We start from the raw sequence: 14,894 nt of genomic DNA, 5'->3' as shown, positions 1-14,894 counted from the left end.
ATAGTATCAAACACTGTGACAATTGGGGGCTCGTCCAACCACGAGTCAACACTTTCATGGCGCAGCATGGGGTGGAGGGGAGGGCTCGGTGCTTCTAATTTATTCAAAGAGGGATCATTTGCTTAGGGCTCTAATCCAAGGATCAGTCTGTCCTTCATTAGCCTCAATCTGACATAGATGTGAACAGCATGTAAGCTTGCCACATGAACGCTGCCCCTCCCTCCTCTCTTTCTCTGTATCTGTTCCCCCTCCCTTCTTGGAAAGGAGGGGGAACAGTAATGTTCAACCGTTGGAAATATCACAGGTTGTTAGCATTCCAGAGAGAATTTTACATGAGTGTACATTCGGGCTTTAATTAGAGACTATTTGATCATTCAGCAGCTGGGCTTTATTTAAAAAAACACAGGTTCATGTCGGTGTACGGTGACTGTTGGCACTGTGCTAAACAGTTAGCATGAAGACGATTTTATGAAAGAAGAGTCAGTATACAACTGAATGTAAAGGGAGAATGTGAGAAAGTATTCCAGCTTTATTTATTACATACAATGTTCAACCGTTGTAAACAATTCGGGTGAAAATGGATCATTTGGATGCTGATCGAAAGCTTTTTGTCTGTAAACTCTCATACTGAGCCTAGTAAAAAGTATTTTCAATGCTGGACTCTTTGAATGTTATTTTATAACCCTGAATCTAAATATGTTTCATTGAGACTATATAATAGACCAACACAAAGTGGTGCATAATTGTGAAGTGAAGATTTTCCATCTTTCCATCTGCTTCTTCAGCAGAGCTTTTTTATGTTCTCTGCTGAAGAAAAGCATCCTTGCACCATGCTGTTGCCAAAACCATATTTCACAGCGGTGACCATAACTTCCACACTTTCTTTTACAAATGTAAAAAAATCTGAAATTTGGGGCGCATATGTCTTCGACTCCTTTTGTTTGATACCCAAAATTAAATCCATAAAAATTTAAGCAAACAATCTATCAGAGTCTGTAAAAGACATCTACCTTGTTGGGTTTTAAAAGCTACATTTTTCACAAACCATGAGGTTCACTTCAGATTTACTAAAGAGGCAAAGAACACTGTTCAATAATTTATTTGTTAGAACAACATAAGCCCTAATAATAAGTTTGAAATCTGTGTTTGGCACCAAAAAAATTTTAAAAAGCTGATCTAAGGTGATCTAGAGCCCAAAGCAGAATGAATTAGAGCATTTTGTATTGTTGACAAAGACTTCAATGATCTTTGAACTCTCAGTAACTCAAAAAGCTTAACAAAACTAAGTTTTGATATATAACAAATCGGAAATAAAAAAAAATCTAACATAAATTCAAGTACAAAGCATTCTATGTTTTCAAAAATCAGATTTTATTTCCATCTTTTAGCTAATAGAATAAAGAACTGAAAACCGTTCTCCATTTTCTTTTTTTCTCACTTAACCAGACCTACAAACTGATTCAAGCAAACTTCTCTGCACAGGAACTCTTAATATCAAGAAATATGAAGAAGTTCAAGTATAACTACTGTTAGGTGCTGTACATGTAAACAACAACCTGGAACCCTAAATGTCAACACAGAACCACGTGGACCTAAAAAAACGAGCGAGATGAAAATCCGACCTGACCAAGGTCAAAAGGGGATGATAAAACAAACAGCAGGTTTAAGGTGAAGTCTTCCCTGCGTGAAGGTTAGCCGTGTTCTGTGTTTACACTACATCCCAGGCTTTGAAATTGTTTTGCTTTGTGGAGGCTCTGCCTTGGGGTCACGGTTTGTTTTTGACGTGTTTATACACCACATAAGGAGTCATGACTTCTAGGATAGTCCAGTGAAGGGGAGGTTGAGCGATGCAGACATGAGCGAGCAACAATCTGCAATTTCTTGCGCCTGTCAGGTTCATGGTTAACCTTTAACTCCCAGCTGCCCGGCCTGCGTCACTGTCTGCAGGACTCCAGCAGTCACAGCTGATGTCAGCAAACAGCTGCTGTCTGTTACTACACAAAACCCCTTTTCCTACAGTCTTGTGGTGATTAAAAACCTGCCGATGGTTTTCAATATAAAGTAGACTTCTATTTCAAAAGACGTGAGCAGCATCTCCACTTTGGGCACTTACTTTGATGTCAGGCTCCACAGGATGTCACTGCCGGAGTCTCCTCGCTGGTCGAGCAAATGGAGAAGTGGAGAGGAGATCAAAAGTGAGCAAAGGGCAGGATATGGGGCAGGGATGGAAGGTGTGTGTGTGTGTGTGTGTGTGTGTGGGGGGGGGGGGGGGGGGGGATGGGCAGAAAAAGGGAAAAACGGTGAAAATTTGTTTCACAAAAGTGTTAAAAAAATAAAATAAAAAACAAAAAAACACATACTTTTTTCCATAATCAGAAATGCCTACCATATCACCTCCAGTGCCTTTTTTTCCTACAGCATGCTTGAGTTAAGTTAAAGCAGTGGAGGAAAACTAAACAGGTCACTCTGAAATTAACATTCACTCCCTAGCTGCCTTTTAAATATTTGGAGATGCACGCATAATAAATATATACAGTATATATATACAACAAGACTATTAAAAAAATAATGCACTCCAATGACTGGAACAGAGCCCCCTTGAAATTGACTACTGCTCTAACTAATTTTAAACCCCAACTCCTCCTTAACCTTTGATCAAGCTTTTCTTAATCACTGGCTTCTAAACCTGCTGAGGGAAATAAAAAACAGATTACATCTATATAGAATCAAAGTGTACAGGAAAAAAAATTGTCATGCTGTTTCTCTGGTTTAAAGGCTTTTTGAATGAAAGAAATTGGGCAGAAAGGGAGCACACTCCCCACCTGTTGTTATGAACTACAGGTTAGCTGGCTTAAAAAAAACAACAAAAAAAACAATATTTCCAGCATACAAAAAATAAATAAATAAAAAATAATGCAAAAAGCAAGAACTGTTTTTCTTTAAAAGAGCATAGACAGTGTTATTAAGGTAACCCTGTTAGGATCTGGATCCGCTTTATTCACCAAGTTTGTGCAAACTAACGAGGAATTGGCCTTTGCTTTTACAGAAATTTAAAATATAAATATATCAAAAATGGAAAGTATTTCTTGTAAATATTTATACATCTAGTGTTTTTCCAAAAGCGGAAGATGAGGCTGAATTAATGCAAATATTTATGGTATCATACTGTGTGCTTAAATCAGGCATGTCCAAAGTCCGGCCCGGGGGCCAATCATGGCCCACGGTCAGATTTCATACGGCCCGCAGCTTCGGTCTTATAATGTATTATTTATGGCCCGCCTGCACTGTCAAACAGAATAAATAAGTCATAAAACTTGAAACTGTAATTCCTCCTTTCACCAAATGGTGGCAGCACCACTTTAATACTATCAGTCTGCCTTCGTGCAGCGAACCCCTCTCCACTCATTTCTGCCATGGCCACTGCAAAGAAAACAAGTTAACAGTGAGGGCCGCCGCTTTCAAGAGAGATGGGAATTACAATACTTCTTCACTGAAAATCAAGGCAATTGTGCTTGTCTAATTTGTGAGACGGTTGCCTTGTTTAAGGATTTCAACGTAAAGAGACACTAGCAGACTAAACATGCTAACGCATACAACAAGCTAACAGGGAGTGACCGTGCTGAAAAAGTGAAGCAGCTCCAAGCTGCACTGGCATCACAACAGCGATTCTTCACGCAGGCCTGAGTCAAAAGAAAATACCACCAAAGCAAGCTACGAAGTAGCCATGTTAATAGCTAAACATGGCAAACCTTTTACTGAAGATACTTTTATCAAAGACTGTGTTATGAAAATGGTGGAGAACATTTGCCCTGAGAAGAAGCAAGAATTTGCGAATGTTTGCCTGGCACGTAACAGTGTGGCACGGAGAGTTGAGGACATGAAATTGAGTATTTTGAACGATAACCGTCTGTCACTATCAACAGTGAAAAGCCAAAAGAACATTTATGCACTTGGATTTATGGCCATTATTTTTATTAAACTCTTGAGTAAGATTTGGTTATTACTGTTGATGTTATGAACCTGTAGATGTGACACAAACTATTACTTTCTGAAAGATATTCTAAATGACAAGAGCAAAATTAACTTGTTTTAAGATTTAATAACAGACAACTTTGCATTACTTATAACTCCTGTTTAAGATGTTCTTGAGGCAAAGATATTTTTAAACTCATGTAAATTTAAGGTATTTCATACAGTTTGTTCAATGTTATCTGACTCTCCAGATATGAAAGAAAAGCAGAATTTGTGTTTTTAGAGTTGTTCTCATCTGCCTGAGTGGCTTATATTTGGTTTTTTTGTCATTTGAAAGATAAAGATAATTGTGACAATGAAAATTGTTTTATAACAGAGTGTATTTGCATGAAACTTTTGTAGTTAAAAAATGTCCGAACAAACTATTGGCCCCCGGGCATCTTCACTTGATCAAATCTGGCCCTCTTTGCAAAAAGTTTGGACACCCCTGGCTTAAATGGTTTGTGTCCAGGATGTGTGGGGTCTGCAGAGATTTTTAGCCACCCTTTCCCTGACATCCCAGTTTTACATAATACACAGCAGAAAAGAGGTAATTTAGTGTTCAACATGCATTCCCTTGAAAACTACTTGCAGTATTGCAAGAAATGTCACCAATTATGGGACCTGGTCATAATTTCAATAAAACATGAGGAGTGACAGAAATGTTCCATTCATTCGTAAAGTTAAAAAAAGTATTTTGTAGTTATTTATAGTTTTAAAGAGAACCTGGAATCAGTTAAATTTGTTCAAACCTTTAGTAAAACAATGGGAATCTGCAGCAAAATTGGGGATCGGTGCATCTCCAGTGTGAATTACTATGTTATATAATTTTAGCTCCAAATATTATACATTTTCACTCAGGCTCTCAACCCAGGGTATTTTTGCTTACATTCAGGTTACATAAATGTCAGCAAATTAGATTGAAGACATTTTTAAACCAATTAATTAGTATAATATTTTGTCCCATTACAGTTATCAAATGTTAGTCCACGGCCTTTTATAGCTGACCTTGGTGATTCTGTCCCTTAGTGTGAAAACACACAGGGGATAAAAGGCAAGATGTGTTTCCTGAAAGGGGATGAGAGGTGGAAAAAGCCCATTCTGCCCCCTAAATCACCGCCTGCCCCGCCACAGCCGACGCCACCGGCTTTTCTGCAAAGCTAGGGAAAAGTTCCCCGAGGGGGGGTAGCGTCTGCCAATTCAAACAGTGTTTGACGCCCCCGCCTATCTCTGGCCTGCCTCTGTGGACCTGCCTTCACTGGGGCTTCCTGAGGGCTTGCTGCAGCTGGAGCACTTTGAATAAAGGTAACGGCAATGTCACAGCTACTGTAAACTCGGCCGGGTTTGCTCCTGTCAGCAGGACATTCCTAATAAAAGCAGAAATAACCCCACCTAAAACACAACGCATTGTTTTTTTTTGTTGTTGTTTTTTTTCCCTTTTTTTCCCACAGGCCTCCCAAGTCTAAACTTCCCATGAGTTACAAAGAGAGTACACAGGCGGGAAAGGGCAACCACTGCCTCCTCAATTCCTGCCAAACAAAATGCCAGGAGGAATGGCAGTTCCACTCGGCTCCAGGCTTTAAATATACGAGCAATTTAGAAAATGATTAGTCTTATTTTCTTGTTGAGTGCCTGACACCACAGAGGAAACCAGAACAATCATGCAAGCTGGTGCTCTTTTTTCTTTTTTTCTGCTGAATTTAGAAACACTAATTAGTTTTGCTCTTGTAAAAGCCAACCTGAAAACGACCAATTAGAAAGTGAAAATGAGATGTGCGGAGGAAACAAGAACTTGTCGTTTGCTCACTTTAAAGTCCCACATGTGCAACTTTGCCGTGATGACTTTCACACAAAAAATCGGGACTGACTGGCCCAAGTCTTGGTGTCATGTACACTGCTCTCTGGAGCCGTGCAGCCCCTCACTTCTCTCTGTCAGGAGCAAACTATTAAAGATCTGCGGGGCCACATCAAAACCCGTGGCTGGCCGGTTTGACCATGCAGATGTCTGAGGCGCCAGGCAGGGGAGGCTGACCACAGCACCAGCTGGTTTCAGCTCAGGGCCAAACCGCTAATACCCCCCTCCTCTCCTCACAGGTTCCTTGTTTCTATGAATTTCCTGTTTCAAGGGTAATAATTACTCCCCATAAAAGGTTCGTTTCAATCCAATGAGTGATGTTTCAGCCTTTGGGTGATTTGAGACCTCACCTGCTGAGTGGTTAATATGAAAAGTGAGTGTAAAACTTGTGGAAATTATCTTATTTTGCGAGAATTTCATCACTATTCCCAAAGCAAACAATAGCGGGCGTTTCATCACTGTCGGCCTGAAGACGGATGGGCTGTCAGCACTCAACCCCTCCCGCCGCCCCCACTTATCCGGGATCCAACTCCTGGACTATAAAGAAGTGGCTAAAAAAGGCCGGAGCAATCGCTTTCCCCAACCTGCGTTTTTTACTGGGGAGGAATTCTCAGATGTCAGATCTCTGCCAACGTCCTTGTAGCCAATGGCGGAGAGGCCAGCAAGTTCACATTAACTGTGGAGTGTAACTGCACTGAACATCTGCTCATGAATGAGAGCGCTGCCCGCTAAACTCCGCAAGCCCAGAGCCCCACTTATGAAAAATTCAAAGCTCTCCTCGTTGGCACGCTTGTTTTTTTTGGGGGGTTTTTTTGCACTATTCTCCCGAGCCCCGGGAATTATATTAGGAGAATTTCAGCGTGGTCTGGTGTATCCGAGGGAACAGCTGGCGCTGAAAAAGGGATGTGCTGCTTAGCAAGAACTCGGGGAGCACATGGGAGATCTGCCTTCTCCTGTACCATTTGTCCTTGAAGGAAAAAAACACTAAAAAACCCCATCAAGTTTAGAGACCTAGATAATGCTAATAAAGCAAAGGCTACAATTAACTGATCGCAAACCACACGCGAGTTCTACAGTAGACAGAGCAAAAACGGAGCCAAATCTGACAAAAGACACTGGAAAGTGAGGGTGTTTCATCATTTCACTAGGAAAAGTGTGGATGTTAAAATACCCTCATCCACCATGGATGTGACATAAGATTGCACCTCTAGTCCTGCCCTTCATACACTCTGATACTGATTAAAAATTCCTTAATACTTCTGACAACACTGAGTTCCAAAGCATATATTATATGTTTTAATGCAGGATGAGTCAAGTGCAGATCTTCTGGGATGACTGATTGAAAGGATCCCATCCCCGCAGCTTGAACAGAGCAAAGCAAAGCCACGTATACAATTGTTACAGTATAATTAACTCACTACTTTCTTGTTTTTAACAAGGTAAACTGTTCCATTTAAACAATAAATAGATTAACACATATAAAATAGTTTCTCGATTCTGTATGAACTGTAGGCTAGTTAAACGCACCACTTCAGCCAAAGTTTTTGATGCGCTTTTTAACCAGGCGCTATCCAAAGTTTCCTGCTCATAACTTTTCACTATGCTGTCATCTAAAGATGCATTTAATTCAGTGTCCATGTTAGAGATGATATTCAGAAGGGATGTTTTATTGACTGATTTAGTTACCACCACCATGTACTCTCTGTTTAAAGTTGAAAGTGTCCTAGGCATCTGCACCAAATATAGTCAGGGGAGTGAATTGTAATCTGTCAAAATGACGGACAGGCTTCAAATTTTTCCGCTGATTTAAAAAAATACGGAAAGTATTCCGTTAATGTGACCCCTGATCATTAGTGTCATTCCAGAAAAAACAAAACAAAGAAGGAAAAAAAGGTGGAGAGTTTAAAGAGCCACAGGTTGCAGACCCGTGGTCCAATACATTTTATTTTTTACCTGTTCCATAAAGATCAATGGATGAAATGAATATGTCTGACCTTGTGCAAAAAAAGGCATTATCATCTACTGTTTGTGATCAGATGACAGGTGGAGAGCGCTAAACATGAGCATGAAAGCCCTAAAGGCATATGGATGTCTCACCCACCAGACAAATGACATATAGCCACACAGGAATCCCCTTCTCCTGCTGTGCATGTAAAAACAAAGCACTATAAGCTAAGTGATGATGAAGCCTGTGTGTTATTTTTTCCAGGTCTTGCTGTGGGAGCTGCATCAATGGGTCATCAATATTGATATTGTTATTGGACCCATTGACCCCTGATCTTCTGTTTGACAGAAGAACAATAAGGCAAATTTTTTGCTTTTTTGTAAATAACAGACATCAATTTTGACACACCATTGTGCACCATGCTTCAAAGTGTTTGGACACAAACTAAGAGTCTCCCCCTCAAGATCGGATCATCTAGACACGCGTTTAATTGCAGGCGTGAACTTGAATGCACATGGCGATACGAGCCAGCGATACGTTTCTGCCAAGGATGATGAAACCTTTTCTCTGTTCTTAAGGAAGTGAGGACTCCTGACAAACACTACTAATAAAAGATTACCAAACTCAGTAATTTCACTTCTTCCTTTCTGGAAATACAGTTAGAGGATTTCTAGATGTCAGCACAGAATGAGAAGTGAAGGAACGTTCATGTTTATCCTTCCATTTATTAATCCTAATCTCAAAACCACTGTTCCTCAAGACTGGTTGAGGTGTGTTAACAATAACAAATGGTATGAAAACAAAGCAGTGCATAATTTGTGATGTGCAAGAAAAATGTTATGTGGTTTCTCAATATTTTTTTACAAAAAAAAAAAAAAATCACATGTAATCACTTGCATTACTTTGACACCCATAAATTAAATCCAGTGCAACCATTTGCCTTCACTGAACACTGAATGTTTGCAAAATATAAGGTGTGGGGGGAAACATGGATGTGGCAGCATCATGTTGTGGGGATTTAATTTTTTTTTTATTTTGGCAGGGTCATGGGAGCTGATGGAAAAAAGGAAATAACACCTGATAAGACGTAGTCTTCAAGTTCATATTTTATGTATTATAAAATCTATGACTAGTGATGCACCAATATGAAAATTGGGGCCAATAATGCTATTTGATATAACTATTGCTATTACGGCAATAGTTATATCAGGCCGATAACCAATATTTACCAATTTTATATATATTTCTTTTTTGTTATCTGTCATTTGATGGACAACATAAAAAAAAAAAAAAAACGGTCATGTAGTATTTTTACCCTTCAAATTATAATCATATAAACATTAGGCTATTTAGCTGCATTTTTATGCGCTTTGGTTAATATTCACCTAGCTAAACTGTGAATCCAGATCCATCACACAAAAAGCATTAGATGAACGCATCTAACTTTTTCTCCGTAGTGAAAAAGAAAACACCGACTGCGGCCCCAATAACTTATAATAAATTAAATTAAATGACTCCACTTTAATTACCAGCACTTCACCTGTCAAATGACCGACAGCCTTCAAATTTTCATGTCGTTAAAAAAAAAAAACGGTTGAATACTGTTACACAACCTCTGATTTCATTAGCCTTTCCAAATGACCCTCTACCTGCTGATATTGATTCTCTGAAACAAAATTAGCAACAAAATGGCAATGAATATTTCCATTTTTTTGAGTCAAACCAATATAGGTTCACTAATATTAGTGAACCTATTATATAGGTTCACTAATATTGGTTCACTAATATTAGTGAACCTATATTGGTTTGACTTATGACGCTGACAACGATATGTTTGAAACTGACTAATATCGGCCTAATCATTTCTGGTGTTTGTTGATGGCTCTCACCCTGTTTTATTTGTTGTTACTTTCTGTGAAAGCACTGTGTCTTCCAATTTATGAGTTATCAAACAGTGCACCAAGCTCAGTTTATTCTTAAAATTACTTTTACAACACATTTTTATAAAAAAAAAAAAAAAAAACATCCTTTTCCATCCACTTTCACATGAGATTACAACACACAGTAAATGTTGGTTGAAACTAGAGATGCACTTATCCGCTATTAATATCTACATTGATCCCAAAAAAAGTCTACATCAGAAACGACGACGGTGTCTCCATTCCATCAGGGCAGATCTATTTAGTCGTTTAGGCCTTGTGCTCTAGCTTTATTATTTAATTTACATTTAGAATTCACAACTCACTTTTTGAACAATTTGGAAGGTTTGTTGCTGTTTATTTTTTACATGTTTGACCAAGATAGTCAACCTGTTGTTTTAGTCAGTTTCAGTTTCTTTATTTTTTATTTTACATTGACTGTTATACTCCTAATTGAACTGACTGAACAAATTCAAGTTGTGTTGGTTTGATATGTTTGGCCAAGCTTGTGAAGCTATTTGTGTGTTGTAATGGTGTAGAGATAAAAAAAATTAGCAAGTCAGTACATTTATGTCTGTGTTTAAAAAAAGAAATATTTTAAGTTAATACGGCACTGTTTTTCTGTATCAGATCTATACTGGCCGACACTAAACTTCAAATATTGATATTGGCATTAAAAGAAGTAGATCAGTGTATCCCCACTTGAAACATGACAAAAAAGAGAAGGAATCCTTTAGCAAGGCACTAAAGTTGAGTGTTGAGCCTGTTTTCTACCTAATATAACCCACTCTCTTTATCTGGGTTTCCACACATAGAAGCCAGAAGACGATTAATGATTCCCACCCTCCAATTCCAGGCGCAGAATATTGTGGAAATTATGGCAATAGCCCAAAAAAATGGATCTGTGAGTGTGATAGTGGCAGTGAAATCCAAGAGGGTGTCTGCTGAGAAGCGCATTTAGCTGGTGACAAATGACAGTACTTTGTCTTCCTGACAAGGGCCCTCCTTCATCAAATGTCCAACTTCACATGGAAATAGGAAATCACACATTATCACACTGACAAACAATTACAACCATGTCATTAGCAGCCACCCTGGGCCATGGAACCATTAGCAAAACACAATGTTGCACACCATGCTAACCATCAGAAGGAACGCAGGATGTAGATGGAAATGTGCTGATAAATCAATCATGACACAAAACAACCTGATCCTCATATTGGAGGAGATTTCACCTTCTTGGAACAGTGCACACGCAAGCTAGCTAAATAAATCACAAAAAATTATCTCCAGTTATCAAAAAGTTCTGATGAAAGATTACATCTTTGTTGATGACAGCCTAACGCTCGCCTTATATTAAAAGTCAACATTTTATCAAGTTTCTTTTTTTCCTCTGTATGTGACTTGATTAGATTGAGCATTAGTATTTTTTTTTAATGCATCTCTCGGTGTCAGGCTTTAAATGAAAAAAAACAAGCAAGCCTCTGTAAATACGGCTGCTTACTTCTAACACAAAATTGTTGACACCTAATGTAATTTCAGCAGGATATCCAGCTGAAAGCGCATCGGGTAATATAATGCTCTTAATGAGAATTCCTTCCAGCTTGAGACCTTGGTGAGATAGGCATAAAGACTTGGCTTCTCTTTTTAATAAAATAATTGTTACAGTTATTAAAGATGAATCTCATCACAGAGGAGGTGACAAAATAATTCATTACTAAAAGCAAAGGCTTTAAATAGCTGCAAATTATAAAGCCCTACCCCCCTGCCTCTCAAAAGCACACTGCTAGATGAATGGGTTTGTTATTTCCTATAAATATTGGATATTTGCCATCCTTGAAAGGGCAGAAATATTGCAAATGTCTTTTGAGTTCTCGGAAACATAATGTATTATTTACTTTAAAAAATTTATAAAATTCACACCAAAAAAAAGAAAAGAAAAGTGTTTTTAGTACTCATTACAATAATAATAATAATTTTTTAAAAAAACATATGAGAAAAATTTGAACAGCATGGGTCCCACATTCACATTATCCAACAGTAATACTAGTTGAATAAAAAGAAAATTATAATCTCATGCAGAAGCATTCATATGCGTCAAAAACACAAAGATTCCTTACCTTTATTTGCAATTCTGATCAACTTTAAAGTTGAGAATTGGATATTTTACATTTTAGACTCAAATATGTATTCTAGAGTTTGACGTTTAGCCTTTATCCACCTCTCAGACTTTATAAGTAACAGAAATGAATTCTCAAGTTTTGTGTTGAATTTACATCCATCCATCGTCTTACACTCTTATCCCTAGTGAGGTCACCAGGGGTGCTGGTGCCTATCTTCAGCGGTCGTTGATTTAACATTAGTGGCAATTATGTCAATTGATATGTTGAAATACAATCAGGATTTAATTAAAAAAAAACACACCAAGGTTTCCCCCGTAGTATTATAAGACTGGCAGGCCACCAGGCATTACTTGACCCCACCAGGACAAGCATTGTTTGTTTATTTTGAATAAGGGTTTTTTATACACCAGTAAAAGTGACAGTAAAGACAGATTAAGATAGGTTTATAGCAGACACATTGAACTGGTCCCTGCACCTGCCCGTTAGCCTCACATGCTGTTATTTCCAAATTAAGATTTCTGTTTGTGCCCCTCCAAGTAACTTGTAACTTTTCACATTTATTAACACAAAAACACTGGTGGACTGCCTGGTGCCCCTACCACCGGGCTTAACAAGTTTTCAGGGCAAAACCCTGAACACTACTAATCTTGTGCTTTAAAGTAAACATAGTCTAAAAGGACCACTATTCAGTCAGTCTCTCATAGACCTTACATTTTCTGAGGATTAATCGCTTAAATTGTGTGAATAGAAGAAGCTGCCTTTTGAATTTGGCCAAAATAAAATACAGTTGATGTAGGAATGAAAGAGAAAGCACATAAATAAGCTAGTAGAGGCTAGCTTATTTATGCTATTTATGAAAGAGAAAGCACATAAATAAGCTAGTAGAAACTACATACAAATAATGTGCAAGTACATGACTGCTAACGTAAATGGTGAATGATGGCAATTTTATACTTCATTTCAGATAAAATATGATCAATGTTGAGAACTTGGCTCAGAATGTTAGGTTGGTGAACTATAAAGATGAATTGATTCATATTAGCCTGAATGAACAGCCACAGAAAGAAAAGTAACTGCGCTTTCTAACTTCATCCTGTGCAATACTTTGTTACACTAAAGTAGCAAACTGATTTGTACATAAGTAGTTAACTGTGTTAAAGTTAACAGTGACATGCTGCAAACTACATGCAGTAGTTGAAGGTCGAGTCATATCATCACGCATGAAATAGCAGAAACATGCAAGTAGAAACCGATCCCTGCCACCTCCACCCCTTCCTGTTCATAAACCTCTCCTACCTTTATTCATACATACAAAAAAAATGAAAAAAAGAGATATAATTTACAGCAGCGACACAGAAACTTCCCGGCATGCCTTTTAACTTGCCGTTTTTCACTCCCTCCGCAGCAGGATGTCCAGAGGAAATGCTTTATAAAGATCCTGCCGACATGAAGAGCCGCTTTGACTTACTGGTGCATTACTGTCTAAAAGCCAAAGTTATTTAGACCAATAAAAGGCTAATATATTGTTGGAGTGGAATTACAAAGAAGTTATCTCTGCCTTAATAACATCACCGCAACCCCCTGATGTTGTTTAGATCAATAAGGCCCATTAAAGCGCAGACCTCGAGCACAGATAAGGCTGCACAGTCACAGTAAAAAATAAAATAAAAAAAATTGCTTACTCTCTCTCTCTATAATACGTAAAAGCAGTTAAGATGTGGAACCTATATTCATTGACATTTAAAACGACCAACAATGACTTTAGATGCTGATCAGGAGAAATGAAGATGTTAAAACAAAAATTCAATTTAAATTTAATTTCCTATTAGGAAAAAAATTCCAAGAAAGGAGTTAAAATATTAAATTCTATTTTCTGCCTCTTTTCAATAAAAGGGCAAAGGTTCAAATAATTTAATCAAACTGAACAAGGTTGAGGTTTTGAATGTAGTTTCCCCATTATGCTGTGCTCTTCTTACCATTGTCCACCAGGTGATGCACTAAATCATCCAGAAAGATGCTGTCCATCTGTCCTTTAGGACTGATGACCAACAGCACCTTAAGAGGACGCCTCAGAGCGGAGTGCGCGTGTGTGCGTGTGTGTGGCGGGTGTGTGTGCGTGTGTGAAGGCATGTGGGTGTGCGCCGTCTGTGCGTGCATGCGTGTTTATGCACACATGACTTCGGGGAGTACAGACGAGACTCAAATTGCAGCATGCCGAGACATCAGAAGAAACCACAGGAAACAAGTTATGACGCTATCTCTATCAGCACACAAAATGACAAACAAGATTTTTTTTTGTTCCTTTTTAAAGTACAAAATGTCCCCTCAGGCGTAAACTCTGTCAATAGGAAGTTTACAGACATGGTGCATGTCAGGTGGCGGGGGGGCGGAGAGAGAGAACAAGCGTTCAACACACAAACAACATTTTAAAAAGAGAAAGGAAGAAGAGTCTTTTGCAAGCTTTCTCTTCCCTTGGCGTGTCTCTGTGGGGACCTCGCAGACGATGGCTTTTTAGTCCATGGTGGACGTTTTTATGACACAACTTGAGCTGCTGAAGTCACTACACCTCATCACCATAAGAAAAGTAAATCAGTGTGCATAAAAAGGTGCCTGTGTTCACTGCAAAACAAAATTGAAGAGATCAACATGCAAGTTCTTCCATTTGGAAATGATCGGGTCATTTCTAAATAAAATCAAGCTGCTGTCTTACAGAAATACTTAGACTTTATCACAATTATAACCACAAACCACAATGTTATTCAATAGGCCTTTTGTGTTGTCTGCAACACAAAGTTGCACAGAATTGAAAAGAGGAAGCAAAATGATACATCATTTTCACAATTTTTATTTTAAAAAATCTGAAAAAATCTGCTTTTGTTTTTAGTAGAAATACACCAATCTGAAATTAATATCTGTATTGGTCCCGATATTAAAAAACTTCTGGATCAGGTATCATGACAATGTTCCTGATTCATTAGAGCAGATCTATTCAGTCTAATTCTATGTTTTATGCTCTGTAGCGACATCATGCTTTATTATTT

At 38.3% G+C, this 14,894-nt stretch overlaps 1 protein-coding gene across 5 annotated transcripts in view; it reads right to left on the bottom strand.

The window, feature by feature from the left end:
* foxp1b (forkhead box P1b) overlaps nucleotides 1-14,894 on the bottom strand; it is a 309,660-nt gene that overhangs the window by 244,937 nt on the left and 49,829 nt on the right. For all 5 annotated transcript variants that reach the window (XM_032548975.1, XM_032548971.1, XM_032548974.1 and 2 more), the window contains one exon: nucleotides 2,114-2,157. The gene's annotated coding sequence lies outside the window, so the exon portion shown is untranslated. The remainder of the gene's footprint in view (nucleotides 1-2,113; nucleotides 2,158-14,894) is intronic.

Source organism: Xiphophorus hellerii, chromosome 20 (assembly GCF_003331165.1).
Source record: "Xiphophorus hellerii strain 12219 chromosome 20, Xiphophorus_hellerii-4.1, whole genome shotgun sequence".
In the NCBI taxonomy this organism is placed as follows: Eukaryota; Metazoa; Chordata; class Actinopteri; order Cyprinodontiformes; family Poeciliidae; genus Xiphophorus; species Xiphophorus hellerii.
The sequence above is the reverse complement of the archived record's forward strand: the minus strand, read 5'-3'. Positions and strand labels throughout refer to the sequence as shown.